Here is a 13,439-nt window from a genome sequence, read left to right as displayed (position 1 = left end):
TTATATATATAGTATATCATTTATTCAAAAGAAAAAAACAAAAACAAAAAATTAAATCGGTACGAAATGTCGTTTCTCCGAAGATTTTACTTCATAAATATCATAGATTAAATTAAATAAAAATATCAATACACGCGAGATTATACTTGGAAAGGTGATAAGTAGGTTGCTGGAAATATCGACGAGCGATTCGATACGGAGAATAGTAATTGCCAAATCGACAGATCTTCTTCATCGATCGCAGGGACAAGCACGATATACCATTGTATACCGTGGCATATTTCTTCCTATTGTTTTTGTATCGTTTCTTAGTCTAGATTTTCCTTCAAAGTGCACCTTATTCTTGTCTACAAGAATAGCATTTGCTGCGGTGTAAAGGAAACAACAAAAAGAAGAAAAGGAGAATTAGCATGAAAGTAGTCAGAGAAATTGAACGATCAAGCGATCCAAGAAAGGGGCTAGTGACGGATACCATCGGCGTAGATTAATTGGCAGGAGCACGCGTGAACGAAAATGCGGGACGGTCGAAGGACGACAGGTAGAGGGAAGGTGAGGTCGCGACGGAAGAAAGAAAGCCGATCAGTCGAACGAGGACAGACCTCGTGATTGGATGTTGGAGTGGAGGAGCACGACAACGGTGTGTGAGAGCGAGAGAGAGGGAGAGAAGGACGCAGGTCGGCTCGTTAAGTGGCGAGTGAGCTCGATTTTACTCGCTTCTGACCGCTTCAGTCTCGCGTCAGGACTCGAAAGGTGCGGAGAGCACGACGATCCTGCCACAGTATTAGGCATCCTCTCCAGCTGACACGTCCTCGCGGCTCAAATCGATCTCATAGATCAACGTCCAGTGTAGAACGTGCAATTATATATGTGCCTCTCAGTCTTGATACAACTTCGTTGTGTTGTGTGTTGGTGACTTTTTCTTCAATTTTTCTCCGATTTTCCTACCTTCTTCTTATACATGGTCGCAAAGATCTACCATACGAATTCGCTTATGCGCGCCTGATAATACCTAGTTGTAAAACGTCGGTGACATCTGGCCAGGATTACACCTACAGGATACTCTGCCCGAGATACGCCAAGAAATAATACATCGAGAGAAGAAGGCACTACGAGATCGTGGCCAAGTTCGATCCAAGGTATGACATTTGGATTTTTCGCGTCTCACAAGTTTATTCAATTGGAACTCGAACAAATTTGATCTATCACGGAACAACGAAATTAACCGTGAGCTTTCCCGCGACACGATCGCGTCGCGTCGAGCTCGTTTGGCAAAAAATGAACGAATTCGAGGTCGCGTAAGGTGACCATTAGTCGAACGTCCGGCGCCCCTTCGCTTCCGTTGAAAAGTGAGAAAACGCGTGGACTTTGGCAAAGCCGGATTCGCCGCAGGAAATTCGAAAGCGATGATGGCAAAATCGCGATCTTAACCAATCACGATCGATCCCCACGTAAACCATAGTGAATTTCATGGATTGTTCGGTGATTCGATTTCACGTGCATACGTTTCTTCTAAGTTTCTTCTATTATTCGACTGTTACGTATCCATCGTTGTATGATACGATGAAAAAACGATAGATCATCGACTTATCCGATAATCCTTACTTTCACGCTAGTTACGAAGGTAGAGGAAAAGTAAAAAGCGGCGAGATCGGCGACTGATTCGTTTTTCCACGATCATGAAATTATCACCCGTGGAGCAACGTTATTTTCTACGTTTCGGCTCTGAGAAATTTCATTCTACTGTTTTCTCTGTAATTACAAGTATACAGCCGTGTTCACATCCTGCTCGTTCGAACAATCGCGTAAACCAACGTTCAATTATCGAATTGATCGAGATCTACGATTAGCAGATCACCGTAGTTTACTTTTTCACAGCGTAGCACAAGAATATCGAATATGGTGTTATGAAATTTATGTTTTAAACATCGTGAATTATTGAAATATACGTTATTACGTATGTATACACATCGAAGCTGATAGAGGAGGAAGAAATGGCAAATTTATTATTATCCGTTGCTTGAAATCCAGAGATGAAACAATCTGTTACATATACATCTATGCGTACGAAAATTTTTTTTAATATTAATGATATTTTTAAAATATTCGCAAAACGACCATCCTGATATTTCATGTGAATATGATTTTGCAACCAAAGAAACAAATTTCAAAATAAAAGAGCTAAAAATGCAAAGTCTTGATAGGTCCAAAGGTATGGTTGACGAAGTTCTATAGAAAAGAAAAAGACAACTATCGAGACAAAAAATATTTTAATATTACGACAAAGCAATCTTTAATACTTCAAATAATGAGTTTTGAAAAAACATTTTTAACTCCAACATCGAATAAGGAAACAATTTTTCCAACATATCGTATTTTATCCCGTTACTATAAAAACCGAGAAATGTAAATTCTTATCTACAGTCTTCGTTCATTAATATTCATCTGTTCTGAAAACCTGAATATAGTGTGCGTATCCGATACTATTAGAAATCGAAGACATCGTAAGAATAAAAAAAACAATTACGTAGTTTCCAAATTATTCGTTCTTAGTCCTTCCTCGTTTTATTACACCGTCAGAAATGATCGTTTCTCATAATTTTACTAGCATTCAAAGTGACTCAGCGGTTTCCTCGTACGCACGAAATAGAAAGTTATATGGAAGAATTGCAGCATTTTGACAATCCTGGAATGCACACGCAGTGAAATCGAACGCATTCCCACGTTACTTCGCACGCGTATTTTCCTACAATTTTCTTTCTTCGCCTCGGATATCTTCGAACTCACAAATCCTGCGTGTTCTACGGACCAGCGTAGAAGAATCAGCGTCGGAAACTCGTATCTCAGCGTATAAAACCTATCACACGATTGTCTGCAAGCGACTTCTTGCTGCTTTAATCGACAAAGAATGCGGCAAATGTACCTTCGTCGAGGCGAATCGAATTTCGATCTCGACTAATTTAAAATTCCAGAAAAAAGAGAATTTTTCGTATCGAAGTTGACGATCGAATGCTAAATAGGAATTTCGCGGTATCTGTCGATCGAGATCGAGGAAGGAATGCGTAGAACGCAGAAGGTGCAGCGTCTTTTGTTCTCTTTATGATTCATACACGAGATTCACGCAAGATGAATCTTTCGCCGTGTAACGCGAACAAGTTCAACGACGATGTTCTCATTGTCAGATAAAAGACAAATGGTGTGTGGGAAAAGTTAATTATCGTTTCGTTGTAGAAAGAAAACGCAGAATAGTAGCTAGAGAGATATACTTGTCGACTTGTATACTTGTTGACCATAAAATGTCTAAAACGATGCGGCTGTCGTGATCGAAGAATCTTCGTCGCTATAAATTTACCTTAAGAATGAAAATTATGACGTTTGATACCATATGTGTGTTTTTGCTCTTAAGATTACTAATCTTTCGTTGTTCATCTTCTTCGAGAGAAAATTCCTCTCACATTCGCCTGATGCCTATGATTCGAATCGGATTGAAGCGCCAGTTAACTAGATCGTATAAATCTAGGTTCCTCGTAATCCCATGCAACGTGAAATCGAGAGTAGATCGGTGACCTGAAATCTCGGCGGTTTGTCGAATCGAAGAGAAAACGAAACTCGTGAAATACACGATCGAGCGCCGGCTCTCTCGCCAAATGACGATAAATTCCGCGGGAGAACGAATTTCGTGCGTTCGATGGAACGATTAATCGCTATCCGGAACGATTCTAGAAAGTAAAACGAGTTGGTCAAACGCGTAGCCAAACAGCAGCAACGCGACAAAGTCCGACTAAAAGTCAACGAGAAACAGGCAAGGAGCTGTTGAAAATCTCCGAGCGATAGCTTCGAGTATGCGATAAGTAGATTCGAACGTTGACCAAACAAATTTAAATCTTCTACGAATATCTCGAAGATGACAAGAAAAAAAAAGAAGACGAAAAATTACACACTTCGGTACGTGAAAGTATCACACGACACGTAACGATATAATCGTACAAATTTTCTGTGATAAGCGTTCGAATAATTTCCCGAGCCACCGTAGGACGATTACGAAAAATAACAGCATCGCAGTTCCGTTTAAAATCAAGTTACATCGTAAGATTTTATTCACGAATATTTTAGTAATACGTAATTTTATAGTTATATTTCAAACATATTCTACGACGAGTATTCAAATCCTCGCGTGAGTCATCGTTTCTTATAACGGTATGCGAACCTTATACGATGAGTTTTGGGCATTAAATTCAATTGGAATTTATCGGTCCCATCGCTACTCACAGATGGATGAAACAGCATGGATGGACAACCTCGTTACTTTTCGGGCCACGTTCGGCATCGTGACGCGCACGCCATCGTTGTGTAATTTCGTGTTATCGTAAACGTAATCCCCGCCCGATGGAAAACCGTCCTACTCGCTTGCGCAATCGCATAATTTTACGAAGGACCGACGAATATTGTGTAACGAAGGAACGAAAAGATCAGCGAATCGAGACGCACGTATGTTTTTCCGTGACGATTTCGATTGCGCGACGCGTTTCGTCTCATAAGCGAAATTGTAGCTGCTGTGCGGGCGTCGAAGTCACTCACGATCAGTAAGTAAGCGCGACGTTACGTCGGTAATGAGCGAGAGTGTCATTTTCTTTAAAATCGTCGGAAAGTGGACGGTAGTAATGAGTAGACTGCGGATGTTTATTCAAATTCAAGTATTTGTGAATACCAAGCAGGTGGTGTTTGTCTAGAATATAAAATATTATAACTATTACCATTTTATAGAATTTTCCATATTGCACGTACGGATATTAAGTGTATTTTCACATCTGTCTTTCCGTATCTTTCGTCTATCTTTCAAACATATAAAAAACATTCAAAGTATAGTACGCTCGTTATAATATTCAAAGAGCGAAACAAATCTTTATTCAGGTCTCATTTCATTGACCGTGTTCGTAAAATGTGAATTTGCATGAAGATTCGCAGTCTAATAACGAGTGAAAGTGTCGTTTTCTTTAAAGTCGCCGATCTTCGCTGTGCAGTTTCATTTTTGAAGACGAAGAGGCTCGAATCGAATTTCTTCTAATAGTCTAATTAATAAATCCAAAGGACAGTACTGTCAGTGAAAGTAATAAATTCTCTTCGTATTCTTCCATTATTTTGATGTTTCGTTGTCTGAACAAGGTCGATGAACGACGATGCGTCGATTTGCTATCGATTAATTCTCGTGCGAATTTCATTGGACAATCTTTCAGTATCGCGATAACTCCACGGGTTATATCGGGTTATCGTTTCGTCGATCGAAACATCGAAATCACCGATAGACGCCTGCTGCGGATTTTCACGTCGTGTCGATAATTGACTGGCATTCCCGCGGGCTGCATTCGAATAGCAAGATTAAACAGCGCCGCGAAACTGTACAAAGGTTCCGTGTAACAAAGACTGTTATACGTGTCTGCTAGGTTCGTCGAAGACTACCCGAACTTTATAGTCTTGTTCAACTTCTGTTCTAATTTTATTCGGTTTCTACAAATTGAAATTCGAAATTTCTCTTGGCTTAGCCACCAGTGTTATCAATTCTACGTAGTCGCGTATCGGAGCAGATCGAATCTCCCCTCTCGGCGGATGAAAGTCTTCTTGCTTGTTATTAAAAAGCGTGGCTTGGCTATCCAGGTTTCCATGCGCAAGAATTTTGTGGGGCATTGTTCTTTTCTCTGTAGAAATCTTGATCGTACTAATCTCTATTACTCCGCCTTGCCGCTTCTTAATTATCCCATTGATAAATCTGAACTTCTTTCAGTCTATCGTCTTTACGAAGAAACTATATTTCTTGCCACCTCGAGGCAATCCTCATCGGCGTTCTTATTCTTCATGGTGAAACAAATATACGTATAATATGTAGCAAATAGTATGATACACGGTAGGTAGGTAGGTATATCCAAGTACTGTATAGTATGCAAACAAATAAAATTGAGAAGATGTCAGCGCTCGTGTTCCTCGTAATCGAGAGATGCGTGTAACAATACGACCATAGTATTGCAAATAAAACAGACTACATTTCCACGAATGATTGAAATTGGGAAAAAATAGAAACTAAACGTTCGTTGCTCGTAATCGAAGAAGAAATTCGTGTTTCAACGAAAGTTAATGCACTGCGTACAATAGAGCAGCGAGTAAAAGCGTAAATCCGCGGCGGGCAGTCGACTTTCCTCGACAGAGCACCAATTACAATTAGGTACGAGGCCGCGAAAAAAAGAAATGCTTATTCCAACGATTTTACTAAGTATGTCGGCCGGCTACTGGAGAAGCAAATCGAAACGTCATCATAAAGTGGTTACGCAGTCGTTCGGCTACGTTCCCCTAACATGGTAAGCTTGCGTTACAAATAACAAAATCAACGCGAATATTTCGTACGATTAATAACAATGAACCGCGGTGAAATCGATGATCTTCGTTTCCTTGCTCCCTTTTTCTTTGTTTTCCCATAGGCAGTCACGAAAACCAATCTGCCGTACGATTCCTATAACATTATTAACTTTTACTTGCCCCGCAGCCGTCCAATGCTTTCTCTTCTCATTTTCTCGATCGTAGGTCCACTGATTTTCTCATCTCTCCGCGTGATGTACACGATTTCAAAATCGCGTAATCTCAGGTTGATGAACTGTGGCGAACAGAAAGTCAAGTAACCTTGAAGATCGAACCATTCCATTCTTTAAAGTGTCTTTTGGTACGTTCGAAGAACGTCAAAGTTGCGCGTAATGTTACTTATCGCTGTAAAAGCTACGCAAAAGTTGCGACGAATTTAACGTTGCATCGCTTTTGATCACGAAACTTTTCGTCATTTTGTTTCTAAACCAGGCACCGATGAATTCGAGATTTCTATTGTCGTCAATCAAATCAGGAGATCAAAGTTCTTAAAGCGACTTTTATTTATAGCGATTCGATCTTGCCATTTAACTACCTTAAAGTGGCGGCAAATTGGCGCAAGCACTTTTTGTCTCAATGAAAGTGCGTACACATATTAATGTCGCAAAGAAGAGAAACAAACACTTGCATATTTCGAATAATTGTAAAAATAAGAAGCCCGAATAACCAGTGATTTTAACTAGTTCGATAGTTGCTATATTAATGCAATGTCGCTTAAAATTTATATTAGAATTGATCGAATTAGCAGAAAATCGAATAACCCGAAGATCGATCGTTTAATTTCTTAACCTGATTTTTATTCAAACGTATTCGATCTTTTACGCGACATAATTTCGTTAAGCAACATCTTAATATCTATCGAAGAACTTCAATGATCCATAAAATGAATATCTCGGTCTAAAATCTAGTTAAACCAATAGAGTTCCGTTGCCTTGTTTTTAACATTATTAAATTACTAGCGATACTCTTCAAGTATCAATCTACAAATCACATTACGGCTAATCAGGTCGCTGATATACGATTTATTAACGACAATCGTCACGAGCCACATGAATCATGGTCGCTATAATCGCGCTGATCGACGAACAGTGGCAGTCGTCGGGTTCTAAAGTGCAATTGTTCTCCATAATCGGACTGGTTTGAACGGCGCGGTTCAACCTGTTACCACGGCTGCAGATTGTTTCGTGATAAGTCACGATTTATTCATCGACACCCTTTGACCGCTCTTTCGATTGAAACACTCTACTGTCTCGTTTCTTTCTACGCTTTTCTTAAGAAGACGTTAGTCGCATCACAAGCTTCTTTACGAATTAGCATAGAATCGAATATTTCTCGCAGCATACTAAATTATTTGAAAACGTTTGAACTTGAACAAAAGAAGTTACGTGGTATTTTGGACGCGTGTTTCAAGTTAATTATCGTTGGTTTTTTACATTTTTAGTAAGAAATACTTAGGCTATGTTCATCGATTGTTTATATAATTTTTGTATTTAATTATGTACACTCAACTTTGACGATATCGATGGCCATTCGAAAAATTTCTTCCGTGTTGTTGATTTCATTCCCGTGGAATAACGCAAACTAGGTGTCATTCGGTTTGGTTGAGTTTCTACTTGTCGTATTCTTATAACGAGGATCAAAGTACATCTGCCTCTCAAACGATAAATCGACGAGTTCGCGGAGGAAGTTGAAACACTGTTGCTGCCGTCTTATCGCGTAACATCTTGCCTTTCTTACGTGATTTGCGCGTTTTACTACGTACGGAGACAAGAAAAACTCGGGCAAAAACATGTTTGCTTGATAGTCATGTCTCGTAGAAGGCTTTATGAAAAATAGCGTTGTATAACTAATAAAATGTGGACGATTAGCATTCAATAAGCGAGAAACAGAGGAAAATTTTGGTTAACTATAACGATAGCGTAAAAAGCAACCTTGTACTTTGTATTCGTCGATTCAAATATTTTTTACTCTATCGCATTCTTTTCTATCGTTCGACGAGTCTCTCGAGAAGACGTTTCCAGAAAAATATCGAAGAAGCTATTTTTACTTTCAACGAGACGTTTTCGTCTCAACGGTACCGTAACAATTGAAAATTCTCAGTTTTCTTCCCGAATCACGGAATTCATCGGGTAACGATCGGATAAAAATCGTAAAAATTGGAATTTACATTGGTCAAAATATTCAACTGCTTATGTTGGAAATCTCTACTTTCGTCCAAGGTTCGTTTAACGAATCATGCGTTCCGAAAGATCCAGTAGCACGGAACTCCAGTTGCAAGACACGAAAATCAGATCGAAGGGAAACTCGATTGCGAAAGAGAAGCGACGAAGGTCAGGTATTTAACGAACAGCGAATTGTTTGTCGAAGACTCGCGCTTATCATGAGAGTCACGCTCGAAATCGACGTCGATGACGGATCGGCCAGATGTCACTTCGAAATTGAGTCAAGGTGAAGGCTGACGGTTCGATTATGGAAAAAAAGGAAAGAACAAGAAAGGGGTTGGAACCTCGAAATGGCGAAGCGTACGATGCGTTCGACTCACAAGGCCGATCGATATATGGGACGTACGTGCGCGAATGTCGCGATCAATCGATAATATACGCGCGTTGCCACACGCATATGCCACGTGTTATCGTCGTATTAGATAACTAACATTTTTTATACGCTACTGTTGCATTAGACGCGTAATAGACAATCGTAAGATGTCGTGATTAGGATGAAGTTTATTTGTCGCATAGATAAACAAGCAAAATCCGTTTTTAATATTCCAGTATTTCCATTGATTAAGAAATCTGGGTTTCTTTATTCCAACATCTTACATTTGCTGATTTTATGTTGTAACTTTTTTGAAATTTATTCGGTAAACTGCAACGCTCGAAGGTCGGACAATCAACATGGCAACACCATATTTGATATTTTTCTGACTTTAATACGTGCAAGAGAAAATAAAGTAGAGTCTCTCTTGTCCGAACACTCGTTATCCGAATGTTCTATTATCATTTCCCAGCAAATTTCCCTTTTTCGGATATGTAAGCTCGTGCACGTTGTATAATTTTCTTTGTTCGATCGAGTGGATCCTGATTATAACAATTTGGTATGAAATTAACAACTATCGAAACAACATACGACATAATTAAAAAAGCTCGAAAGCTGTGTAAATGGAGCAAAATTTAGCAAAGATACATAACGTGGAAAAAGTGTGACGATCAGAGACATCGGAAAACGTCATATCGAAAATTATCTAAAGCGCGTAGATTGCTCGGACGCTGGCAACAATAGAAAAACTGTAAATGTACTGACGTAAAGGTGATAATGAGGATATTATATGTGGAAATTATATTAATGGAAACAGCGTACAACAATTTATACACACGTAAGTGGTAATAGGCATGCGTGTTCTCGCGTCAAAGTATTCGTGCCATTCGAAAAAAAAGTTTCGACGATTCAAAGTACGAAAAGAATATAACTACGCAATTACTTAGGTTGAAGAAATTGTGTGACTTAGCAACCAAGAAGATCTATAAGTACTTAAAGAATCTGTCAATTGGATAATCGTAATCTGTATTTGAATAAATGAAATTTCACATAAGAAACTGATTCTTCTATTATCCGAAAATTCCATTATCCGAACGATTTTGTCTCCTTGTTAGTTCGGATAACGCAGCATCTGCCGTATTTGATGCGACATGATCGAAAAAGGGAATAACAGAAAGTAAAAAGGGAAAGGGATTCGGGCCGGAAAGAATAAAAATTTTAAAAATTAATCGATAAATTTCACGAAGAATTCGGAAAAGAAACTAAAAGGCGTGAAAGTGTTAATAATAAAGTTCAAAGAGGAAATAAAATTCCAATTTGAATCGCGATCATATTCTACACGTTGCTTCGTGTCGTTTCATACGATTTAACGCGTCGTTGAGAAATCACTGGAGCTCGTTGATCTGTCTCGATTTTCGCTGACTTACGCAGTCTTCCAGCGCTGCTTCTTATCCTTGCCATAAATATACTACGATGATTAAGTTGAAGCACTGTCTGGTAACGAAGGTACGGCGAATTGCTTGCGGTAAATTTATTATTACCGTCGTTACTTGCAAGGATATAGCAAAAAGTACAAAATCTCGAGCAATTTGAATGTACGTGCATTCGATGCCTCGAATGACGCTTGGATGCATGGCACTTTATTTTCGAAAAATTAATCGAAAAATTGTTCTTGGTGCGGTCATTTCTTACGCTTTAAATGTTTTTACTGCAATTTTCCCCCGTAAAATTATAAAAATACGAAGGATGATAATTAAGAATAATCAAAGATTTAATGAAATAAATTGTAGAACTTTAATATGAAAAAAATACATAACGTCAATATTAAAACAATTTATAAAGTGAAATATAAAAAAAAGACTCGTCGACCAAAGCAAGGGAATACTGGAAAGAAGAGGGGGGAAAAGATGCAGAATAAGACATGTAATAGAAGAATGTGAAATAACGGGAGGACCAAAAGACATAGGAAAGACGCTAAACGAGACTGGAGAATGTTTAGCAGAACTGAAAGCAATAATAGAGAAAAGAAGGGCAAACGACAAGAAGGAGGCACAACAAGGAGGCTAAAGACCAAAGTTGCAATAGTTTTTAGTCATTAGTTGATAATTTATAGTTCTTAATGCTTAGTTTTTAGAGGTAGAATAAGCAAGGTAGTGCGATAGAATAGAGTGGGAAAGAGGGGAGGTAGACATATAAGAAGAGAATTAAATGTAAAATATGTAAAACCGAAAGTTCGTCCAAAACCGAAAGGCACGGACTAAACAATAATAATAATAATAATAAAAAAAGACTTGTCAAAGAAATCCTTTTGGGGATTATTTTACCATCAACTTAAATCATCGAACGTACGTACAGCCGACTCGTTGGAGATTTCGCAGTGCTTGTTACGTCTACTTGTTATTAATTCGCTAAATTATCTATTTACCCGATCGTATTCTCTGAAAATTATGCACATGTTAAGCACGAACTCCAGTCATCTCGAATAAATCCAGATTATTACGCTTGTTTATACAAGTGTTGTGACATTTTTACGAGAAAAGATATCTCTATTCTCACTATTCCTAAAAGTTTAAGGAAACGAATGGCCGTAATCCTTAGAAATTAATTATTCTCGTTAGTAAGAAATGAATCTCTGTACACACCTATATTTTTACGACTAAAGATAAAGATTCATATCGACTCGATATCATAACGGCTAAGGTATTTTCCTTTTGATATTTTTCGTATTATACGCTCGCAAACTTTGAAACTTCCTACAAACGCATAAACAGCCGCGATCAAATTCGTCGTATTTCACACGTCAAATATCAATTTTTCAAATTGAATAATTTGCCATAGATATTATCCAAGTACGTGTAATTAAGAATTTATCACCCCTAAAGACACGAAGCGAAACAAAAGGCCGTAACAAGATAGAAACGCGTGTGCAAATTCGCATACGTAATAATAATTTTTCTTTTTTTTTTCCTATTATTAATGCCGATTAGATGGTATCGCCGGAACGACTATTGCATGACGATGCACGGCTTCGAATACAGTTATGAAATAACCGGGTGTGCGGTAATACCATTAGAGACGCTGCTGTAACAATGACGATTAGGAAACACGTCCAACATTAAATTAACGGTAATTAATAATTCGCATTTTGCCATGAAAACAGGTCACGATGATAATACGCTACCGTGTATAAGCGTTTACACACTTTTAAATTACCGGATATACAGTGACCGCGAACGTACCCCAACCCTTACCGTAAAGTCACGTGAAACACTTTGTAATTTTATTAGCTCTCTAACGAGATACGTGAATGTAAGTATACTGTATATTTAAAAAGTAGTCTATATAAAATAGATATAACCATATAAAACATCTGTCACTGACGAGACAGCATCTCGAAGTGTACGTCGACGCTCAAAGACCGTCGCAAACAGGGATTAGTCCTGGGATAATAGCGACTTTTATCCTGACGATCTCCTCGCGTACCTCCGATCCGTAGGTTCGCGATACTCAAAGCACACACGCGAGCGAGAGGATAAAAACAAGACCCGACATCGTGCCTTCTATCCTAGAAATTTGAATACGAAATTATCAAAACTATTCGGAAATTGTGCGAAAGTTCGAGTCTTAAAACGTCCGTAAATGTCTACGATATCGCGAAACCGCATCGATGACGACGACAAAGACGATCGGTGAAAGAAGAAGCGAGCGAAAGCTTTCGAGAAAGCACGAACAGAGAAATGGGAGGAGCGCAGAATCGACGCTTGGATCATCGACCATGGCCCAGAACACGAAGACTCACGTGGCCAGGTCTTTCCACACGCGTCCTCGCGGTACGTCGTCCCTTGGAATGCCAGTTTACGCAATTGCTCGCGTCGAGACATCTCTTCGATTTTCGAATACTAAACGCCATTATCTATATACGATAGCGCTTGGCCGTTGATCGTAATACGAATCTGTCCGGTCGCTGCAACGATTCGTTCTATGCGATTAACGAAGTGGAACGAACGACGAGCCTCGAGAAGCTAACATCTCGAGTGCTAGAAAGTTGCATATAATGTTCATAGCGTTAATGAGATGCACAGCGGCTACAACTACCGTTCGTCGTGGTTGTTAGACTTTGACACATTCGAAGACGAAGAGAATACGTGACGCGACAGCGATGCGCGCGTCACCTCGGAACGACGGTAGATCAAGTAATCTAACCGTAAATTAGTTCAGGCTGCTCGGTCTGACTACTACGGCCATTATCTACTTGCGTGTCTGCTTCGCCGAATGTCACGTTCCTGCCTCGTTGATCGACGCGCGCGTATCGTCCTCTAAAATCAACAATTGCGTATTAACGTAATAATCCTTTTTATCGACTCTCGAATAAAGAAGACTGGGTCGATCTTGATATTTCACGCTTAATCGTCACGATCGTTACGTTACGCAGAGATAGAGAGCCTTTTTCGTTCTACTTTACCGCTATAAAACAAAATAGTCAACGCTCGCAACGATAACGA

General features: G+C 39.1%; 1 protein-coding gene across 2 annotated transcripts in view; it reads left to right on the top strand.

Moving 5' to 3' along the window:
- Positions 1–13,439, top strand: part of snu (ABC-type transporter snustorr) — a 51,193-nt gene that overhangs the window by 15,346 nt on the left and 22,408 nt on the right. Inside the window, exon 1 of one of the 2 annotated variants that reach the window (XM_033347630.2) lies at positions 707–1,136. The exons of the other annotated variant lie outside the window; for it this stretch is intronic. The gene's annotated coding sequence lies outside the window, so the exon portion shown is untranslated. Of the gene's footprint in view, positions 1–706; positions 1,137–13,439 lie in introns of those variants that run through there. 2 annotated transcript variants of the gene reach the window in all.

The sequence above is a fragment of the Bombus vancouverensis genome, chromosome 15, assembly GCF_051014615.1.
Source record: "Bombus vancouverensis nearcticus chromosome 15, iyBomVanc1_principal, whole genome shotgun sequence".
Lineage (NCBI taxonomy): Eukaryota > Metazoa > Arthropoda > Insecta > Hymenoptera > Apidae > Bombus > Bombus vancouverensis.
This window is presented reverse-complemented; position numbering and strand designations above follow the sequence as displayed.